General features: G+C 39.7%; 1 protein-coding gene and 1 long non-coding RNA gene across 2 annotated transcripts in view; both read left to right on the top strand.

Annotated features, from left to right (window-relative positions):
- The window catches only part of LOC145452231 (actin-binding protein WASF3-like), a 68,591-nt gene that overhangs the window by 32,118 nt on the left and 26,707 nt on the right, over positions 1–9,766 (top strand). The gene's annotated exons all lie outside the window — the stretch shown is intronic.
- LOC145452545 (uncharacterized) lies at positions 2,236–3,215 on the top strand. The gene is made up of 2 exons (XR_013919423.1): positions 2,236–2,993; positions 3,049–3,215. It is a non-coding gene; the product is annotated as an uncharacterized LOC145452545 (long non-coding RNA).

Raw genomic sequence — 9,766 nt, 5'->3', positions numbered from 1 at the left:
CTTTCAAATATACAAGTCAACCCAAATGAAGATACACAGCACAACATCTAACACTAACCAGAGGTGGTCAGTAACGAAGTACTTCTACTTTTTTGAAGTATTCAAGTAGTTTTCCTCTACTTCTGGTACTTAGTCAAGTAGATCTGATTTTATCTACTTTTACTTCTACTTCGTTATATTTAGAGATCTACTTACTTACTTTTCGCTATTTTCAGTTTGTCAAGTAGAAGTAGTTTAATCACTCAATACGAAAGATAGCCTGAGGAATTTCGGGGCTGTGTTCACGGAGTACCAACATTTAATGTTCATAAAAGTCAAGTAAAACCCAGAAATATCGTTGCGCTTCGCGCACAGTAGTTATGGAGTGACAAATATGTTTTCACGAAAGTCAGAGGATATAATTTAGCTACCGGATTGCTTGGTTCCGCTCACACCACATTGTCGCCCATATCAAATATTTCATCACAGTAAATATATGGCCCACCGTAACGTTTGAAACTACCGTTTCGCAATCAACCAATTACCTATCATATCGTATAGCAGCCCATGGCGTGTCCTCTGCTAATCTGGAAAATCCGGCTTTTTTTCAACGTTACACCTGTTTAGCAGATTGCCTTTAAAGGTTTATGGAAAAAAGACATAAAATATATTTCCCACTTTTTAAAAGTGGCATTTGTATTTCACTTTCAATTCCGAGTATCATACTTTGAGTTCTAATTACTTTCAGTAATTTTGTCTGCAGAACATACATGTTGAAGCAAAAAAGTAAGTGTAGTAATACCGCTATTTTCCGTAAATAATGCTACAATAAATATAAATTTTACGATCCACAATATTTGTTATTAACGTATACTAATCAAGCAAAGTGTATCCGATATCCGATACAAAGAGAGAGAGAGAGAGTCTTTATTTTCATCCAACCAAAATACATAACACACGGCAGTGATGGTGGTACAGAAAATATGCTTGCACAGTATTCGGTATTAGATAGGAATGATCGATAAGACCGTGAAGGTCATCTAGTCTGATCACACCAGCATCAAAAAGGTACACTTGACTCTAAGCAGTCTGGCTGTAAAAAAGGTTACAGTAGTTAAAAAAATAAAAAAGAAGAAAAATTAAACGATGGTAGCAAATGATCAATGAAGCAATGTCTGGGCGAGGTAGGGCAACAGTGTTAGTGTAGCGACAAGAGGTGATCAAGTAGGGCTTTTTTGAATCTATTATAAGGCAATTCACGGATGTGTGGTGGTAATGCATTCCAGATGATAGGTCCCGAGTAGTCGATAGATCTCTTAGTTAGGTTGCTATTGGGTGGGGGTAAGTAGATATTTCCTTTAGACGAGGATCTCGTGTAGTGGGAGTGGACATTTTTGGCAGGTATGAAAAAGTCATCAAACACAGGAGGCAAACTATTGGAAAAATATTTGTGAATGACTTTTGATACTTCGAAGCGATATAGTTTGTCAACTTGCAAAATTCGGTGCTTACGGTAGTAAGGCGATAGTTTGGTACGTAAAGGTACAGATGAGATCAGCCGTATCGCACGGTTTTGCAGGGTTCGAATTCTGCTCAAAAATGTTGTGCATGCACTTCCCCATACTACGATTCCATATTGCAGGTGAGAGTGGAAAAGAGAGAAATAGATGGTTCGTAGTACTGATCTGGAAACCAAAGATTGCAGACGGGTCATTATTCCCACACACCGAGCTAGTTTTGATATTGTGCACTCAATATGCTGCTTCCAGGACATTTTGGCATCAATGGTGACGCCAAGATATTTTGCTGAGTCACATATGGAGATTTGTTTATGATTGATGTCCTGTCCACAGTGAAACTATAGATAACTAACCTACGGATAGATGGGCAACACGTGATTCACGGTCGAGAGACCGGATGCTCGTCAGATTTGTTGTCGCTTCATAGCATGAAGCGGGCAAAGCGGCAGGTTGTCGGCCAGATTGACTGTTAAAAATGCAGGTATGTGTGGTGCGAATAGGATATAGGGCAATCAGAACAGGTTCTTTAGTGATACAGTACATAGCCACCGGCGCGGCTATCAAAGCATAAATATCAGGAGTATATTTAAGGACTAAGGCCAGTAATCAGAGATGCCTCAAACTCAAGTCTTGCGCAACGGAGTAAAGGCTTCCTTGAACTCCATTGGAGTAGAGGCTTCATATTCAAAGACATTTTCGACATGTCTGGCACTATTCGCTACATGTGCGTTCGCTCGATATGAAATGTTAAGATACCCTCCAGGGTTGGAATCCCGGTATGTTTAGCGTAATATATTTGGTGTGCAGTATCACACCGCGTGTACAATTAGTAGGATCTTTGGTGTGCACGAGGCACCGATTCCATATCGGCAGACAGGCATACGGTACGTGTTTCATTCCTTTCAGATAAAATGGATATGGACATAGATATGTTAGAATATTACATGCAAATGGATGGAAACAGGCTGCAGCAAGTACAGAAGTACCTTACAGATTTTGATAATCCATTGGAATACCTGACTGAGGAACTGTGTTCTGATCGCTATAGGCTTAACGAAAGCCTGTGTTAGTGGATTTATGGAGGTCCTGCAGTGTGACCTTACCAACCCATCCAACAAAGGTCTACCCTTGCCCCCGTTGTAGAAGTTCCTTGTTGTTTTGCACTCTTACGCCACAGGAAGCTTTCAAGTTGTTGCTGGGGAGCTGGAACATGAACCTGGACAGTATTGTCATAGCTCATAAAAGCTCAACATACATCGAATTCCCACAAGGTGAAGTTGCAGCCAATGGGGCCTCACGATTTTATGACAAATAGCTGCTGAACGTCGATATAACAAGGTTCAAATATCCTCCAGAATAACTATAGAATGGATTTTTTGGAGTGTGGAAGAGCGTGTTCTCCTGCTTATCACTAGGTCTACGGATAAATGTCGACACAGCAATGGCTTTGATTGTTGCAACAGCAGTGTTATACAACTATGCCAGAAAACACAGGTAATATATTTCTTGATTTTTTTAATATCAAGCGCTTAACTCCCTTCAAATTTAGGTGCATTATCAACAATGAAACTGATGTCATCCCGCAAGTTGTAGAGGCACCAAGAGATGTACGAGGATCCCTGAGAGGCCTACCTAGCTCAGAGACGCCGGATCGTAGAAACCCACTTTAGTAATACAATTTAATTTGTTATCATAAATAAAGAAACTGCGGTGAAACTTGTATAAAACCGAACGAAATGGAACAGGGTAGAAAGAAATGAAGTGGAACAGTACCTATCAATAATGCACAGTTACATGGCTATGGCCATAGCAAAAAAAAAGCATTAATATCGCGGTGCGGTGTTGCAAGTCGAAGCTTATGCAGTTGAATGAGCATAGCAAAAGAAACGTATTCATGTCTTGGTGCTGCAATTAGAGGCATAGTAACTATCAATAATGGGAATGCCACAAAAAGAGTTTACATCACGGTGCTGCAAGCAGAAGCTATGAATCTTAAAATAAAAGCTTTTATAAAGTAGGTAGACTAGTTTAAACTACTAGATCTGGTGAAGGCGAGCCTTCAAGCTTTTGCCTTGCATCTGCTATCAACAGGTGCTTGGTCACAAGTACCAACTGCAGATCAGCAAGGGACTGCTGCTCCTCCACTAAGAGCCTTTGCTGTTGCAAGCAGTCAATTTCTAATTCAAACTTTTTCACTTTCAACTAATGCTCCAAGAACATGGTATCCGATATGAAGTTATTAACTTCAGCTCTTTTTGGTTTCTTTCTTGGCAACCCTGTCTTTTCCGTTTCTTTTACCACCGGAGTTGCAGTCGTGAAAGTCACATCTGAAATAGGGACATATGATATAGAAACCCTCCTTGCATAGCAAATGTGTATAAATTCTAATGCAGTCGTGAAAGTCACATCTGAAATAGGGACATATGATTTAGAAAGCCCTCATTGCATAGCAAATGTGTATAAATTCTAATAACTGCTATACGGTATGCTTATGAAGCTATGCATCTGTATATATTTACTTACACAGATTTTAGTTAACGCTCATTAATAATAAACAATATCGATGACTACACCACATCGAGGATATGTCCTAGACCCTGATCACCATTGACTGGCTATGGTCCTCACGACTATCAATCACTGTGCTTTGCTAATTCCGCTCAGTGTTAGCTTTCGGGTTTGCGAACATATGGTTTTACAGTTATTTAGATGGAGCGATTTTGGAGGTTTTACAGCTAAGCGGTAACCCAACACGCAGCAAAACCTACATAACCAGAGTCAGCGATGCTCACATATCAACAGCGAATACCGTTGACTAAACTAATTTGTGGGGATCACTGCATGATATGGTGCTTTTATCCATGAAGTGTCCATTATTATGGCATACCGTACCCAAAGATGCTGATGAAGATGTGGCTTGAATTGTTCTGGTATCATGCTATGGATCATCTGTGACATGGTACTGCCTTGGTTGGAGCGCCTCCAGTTGCCGCCATGTGGGCCCGTTCCTCTGTAATATCTTCTTTCGATCTGATGAAATGCATACGCATTAGAACTGGCCTGGCACATTCCTAGAATTCCATCAAAAAGCATACCTCGTCTTCATGTTAGTCCAGCATTTTTTAAGCTGCTTGGATGATACCTTTCGAGCATGCAGGAAAGAATTGTATTGAATGGCAAGATCTTCCCATGCACCATTTTTCCTTTGGATAGAACTTCATCATTTCTTTTATCTAAGTACATCCAGCTTTGCACTTACAAGAGTCATAAGACGGCTCTAGTCAGCCAAACTAAACCTTAATTTTGACATACTGTAACTGAAAAAAATATTCCTGATGATATCCAACAAGTATGTCCCATGATAATGTTCAGGTAAAGCAGACACATAGAGTAACTTTGTCTCTTTATTTATCAATACATACCAAAACCTATCTATGATTATACAAACCAAACTATTTCAAGGAAACCTCATGCAGCTGGATTCAATATTGAAACCAATTGATAACCTGAATAATAAGAGTGAATATCATGACTTCTTTGGCTCCTTAAATATACTCCTGATATTAATGCTTTGATAGCCGCGCCAGTGGCTATGTACTGCATCACTAAATAACCTGTTCTAATTGCCCTATATCCTATCCGCACCAAACATACCTGCGTTTTTGACAGTCAATCTGGCCGACAACCTGCCGCTTTGCCCGCTTCATGCTATGAAGCGACAACAAATCTGACGAGCATCCGGTCTCTCGACCGTGAATCACGTGTTGCCCATCTATCCGTAGGTTAGTTATCTATAGTGAAACTATAGAAATTAAACATGGAATGGCAACGACCGATTTTGCGGCTTCGTTCCGCTTCGCCGAGGCTGGAGTGGAGATTGGTTTTGCGTAAGCGACTGTAGGATTTCTGGCAATCCAAAAGCTATCTTCCCGATCACAGAAATTATTGAATATGGTCTCGATCGAAAGCCACTGCTGCACCGATTCCGAAAATATAAAGTAAAATATTGATCAGGCACTGATCCACCTAGAATCCGTCCTCCAAGTCGAAATATCGGCATTGTTCGAACAATCGGTGAGTCGCAACGGGTCATTGTTATGGTCATTGTGTTGCGGTTACCCGATTGTTCTGAACAATGCCGATATTTCAGACTTGGAGGACGGATTCTAGGTGGATCAGTGCCTGATCATTATTTAAATTTATATTTTCGGAATCAGTGCAACAGTAGCTTTCGATCAAGACCAGATTCTTAGGCTAAGGTGGGTGTCTGATCTTAATGGCTACTCCAAGTTGTTTCGACACCCTCCTATCTTTTCATTGTATCGCAGTCTTGTGATGTTTTGAAACGATGAAAATATTAATAAACCTGACTGACTGACTGACAATAATTTCTGCGCTCGGGAAGATAGCTTTTGGTTTGCCAGAAATCCTACAGTCGCTTAAGCAAAACAATTCTCATCTCCAGCCTCTGCGAAGCGGAACGAAGCTGCAAAATCGGTCGTTGCCGTTCCATGTTTAATTTCTATAGTGAAACCATGATTGGCATCTCGGTCTTATCTGCATTCAAACTTAGTTTGTTTGCTTGCAGCCATCTCGACACTTTTGGGAGTTCCCTATTCACAGATGCATGCAAATCATCGACAGTGTTGGAGGTAATGAAGAGGTGAGTATCATCAGCAAATAGCGTTGTGCGGAATAAAGATGCATTAACAATGTCGTTAATATAAATGAGGAAAAAAGTCGGTCCAAGGACTGAGCCTTGTGGCACTCCACAAGTTATATCTCTGGTAGTCGTTCTTAATGTCCCCAGTTTAACAAATTGTTTGCGGTTTGCCAGGTAGCTTTCAAGTAGAGTTGCTGCAATACCCCTGATTCCATAGTGCTCTAGCTTGTATCTTAAGATTCTGAGGTTAACTGTGTCGAAAGCTTTGTGGAGGTCGATAAAAATGCTGCAGCCACTTTCTTTTTGCTTGATGGTTTTGTAATAGTCCGTTACAATTGATAGTATTGCATGGTTGGTGTTGTGGTTTGATCTGAATCCATGCTGAGTCGGGGACAGTACTGCATTCAGTTCAAAAAAATTCTTGAGTCTGCAGTCAATCAGTTTCTCAAAAACCGTGGCAAGATTTGGCAAAACAGATATTGGTCGGTAGTTCGAAATTAGCTTTTTACAGCCTTTCTTAAACACTGGCATTACTCTGGCAGTTTTCAGTGCATCTGGGAAAATGCCTAGACGTATCGACTCATTAAAGAAAATGCATATAACATTACCAATAATATTAAAGACTAGCTTCAGAAAGTGTGTTGGGATGAGATCGGGTCCTACTGCTTTGTTACTTTTCATTTCAGATAATATGATCGCAACTTCTCCTTCACTTGTCGGCTCAAGAAAAATGGATTTCTGAGGGCCAGGACTCAAGTACGAGAGAAAGTCATCGGATGAGTTTGGTATTGAAGCTGCAAGATCCGGACCAATGTTGCAAAAATACTGATTGAACTTTTCTGCTACTGCAAGCTGGTCTTTGATCATGTTGCCATTCTCGAGTAGCTCGATGTCATCAGCACTCTTGGGAGCATTGCCTTTAGTTAGGTTGATAATTTCTCCGTATTGCTCTTCGGCTAAACTTGAAGCTATATAATATGGGGTAGGGCACCAGGATATTCTCTAAAACGGGGTCTTCCACTACAAAAAGGGTTAGTATCGCATTTTCATGTTATTACTATAATTTGCATCCCATGCGATGCGAAAGAATGCTTATTTTGTCGTAAACTGATACCTCCTGGGATGCATCAATACGAATCAAGCTCTCTGCACCTTCCGCATAGCTCAATTTGCAGCTTTTGACAGGCCATGCGAACAAATTAAGACTGCTGTTTTCAAAACTACTTACTTACTTAGATTTAAAGTCAGTCAATTCTATTTCTACTTCAAGTAGTTTTAGGTTGCTTATGTAAGAAGTACTTCTACTTCTACTACTTGAGTAGCTTTCTTGACTACTTTGACTACCTCTAACACTAACACACAAGACTAATCACACAAAATGAACACAATTTCTAGCCAAATGCTAGAAATAACACAAATTTCCATCATTGGCTCAAAAAAAAAATCATTATTGGCACAACGGCCCACCAAGAAGGATATCGTACTTCAAACACAAGTCCTGGCCACCAATATGTACAAGTGTGGCCGTTGAAAAAAAACGGTAACTCATATACTTCGATCAGGGAGAGAGAGAGAGATATTTATTGATTTGTCCAACCGTAAAGAAAACATCATTGGCACATGAAACAACAATAAATGAACTTAACGGTATAGGACAGGGTGTGACTTGTGATCAGATAGTACGATTGAGTAAAATCGATGTTTATTACTTCAATCTCGCGGTGCACATCTTCTACTCAATAGCTGAGGGACATATCTGCGTGCTGTAGCATTTCCACGGCAGGTTTCAGATGGGGTCTGGCTCTTCTTTTCACGTGTGGGAAACTGCGTAATATTTGTTTGAATTCCCGGCTGGTCTGGCTTGAACAGACTTCAGGGGATTGGCTCTCGCAGTACCATAGATGCATGCTTTCAGAGGTGGTCAGTAACGAAATACTTCTACTTTTTCAAAGTACTCAAGTAGTTTTCCTCTACTTCTGGTACTTGTTCAAGTAGATCAGATTTTCGCTACTTCTACTTCTACTTCGTAATATTTTGTGATCTACTTACTTACTTTTCGCTATTTTCAGTTTGTCAAGTAGAAGTAGTTCAATCTTCCAATCAGGAAGATAGCCTGTGAAACTTTCAGAGCTGTTTTCACGAAGTATCAACATTTAATTTTCATAAAAGTGGAGTAAAGCCAAGAATTTTCGTCGCGCTTCGCACGCAGTGGGTACGTAGTCTCCAGTATGATTGCACAAAAGTATCAGTGAATATAATTCAGGTCGCGGGTTGGCGTGGTTCCGTTTACACCACATTGTCGCCCTTCGCCTATATGAAATAATTCATCACAGTATATATGGCTCATCATAACGTTTGAAACTGATGTTTCGCAATTTAGCATTTACTTGTCATATCGTAATTTAGCATGTCCATTGTCCATGGCGTGTCCTAATCAGGAAAAGTGGACCCTGACCTTTCTTTTAGTTTTAGAGCTGTTTTAGCATACCACCTTTGAAACCTTCTGGACTAAAGACATGAAATAAATGTTCCACTTTTAGCAGTAATATTTATATTTCACTTTTAATTTCCAGTATCATATACTTTGAGTTATAGTCAGGGTTGTAACCAAGTCACATGGTTCCGAGTCACGAGTCAATCTTACTTTTGTGGTATTGACTCGAGTCAAGTCGAGTCATTTTCAATTCATCACCGAGTCGAGTCCGAGTCCAAGTCACCGTTTAAAGGGTCAAGTCCGAGTCATAGTGTTATGACTCGAGTCCGAGTTCAAGTCACTGCATTGAAGTCATGTTCAACTCATGTTTTCAGCAATCCTGAATTAGCTTATAGCTTATAGAGAATCAACGAATTCACGTCTACATACCATCTGATATAGAACCAACGAAGTCGCGTCTAGATACCAGCTGATAGAGAATCAACAGATGCATGTTTATGTAGAGGAACAGTTTTTCTTTCACATTATCAGGTGGTTGACTAAAAAAAGGTCAGCTTTCCTGCTCAGCTCCCGAAATAGCCGCCGGAGCGTTACTATACTATACTGTGCATGCATATTTTCTGTACCACCACCACTGCCGTGTGTTATGTATTTTGGTTTGATGAAAATAAAGACTCTCTCTCTCTCTCTCTCTCTTACTAAACTAGGAGAGAAAATTTGGGATTAATTACAAATAGAGATTTTCGTATTTTTCCGGCTACCTCATTATATTGTTATATAGTGTAAACATATGATTCATAGCAAAATTGGCTCCATTCCAACTAGAAAAAGCGAATTTATTAGAGTAGAATATATTTTGGATATGAAAAAATAGTCGGCTTACTACTAGTATGGAATTATGTTATATGAAAGAATTTCTCACTAAAAACACTCCGTTTATTTTCAAAAATAAAATTTTCTCCTCTCATATCATTGATTCAACCTTTTAAAATTAAGCCAGATTCAGTGTTCTTTTTATGCAACATAACAATTTTATCCAGTAGCCACCCAGTAAAATAAAAAAGAAACTATTTTTGAACAGCCCTATTGTACAAACATCACACAACATTAGCCATTCATTATTACTCACGTGCACAATGCACATACCTAACAAAACGTCAAATGGACGGA

Source organism: Botryllus schlosseri, chromosome 12 (genome assembly GCF_051294905.1).
Source record: "Botryllus schlosseri isolate E-star chromosome 12, Bs_hap1, whole genome shotgun sequence".
NCBI classification, from domain to species: domain Eukaryota; kingdom Metazoa; phylum Chordata; class Ascidiacea; order Stolidobranchia; family Styelidae; genus Botryllus; species Botryllus schlosseri.
Note: the sequence above shows the minus strand (reverse complement) of the source record. Positions and strands in the feature narration are given on the sequence as shown.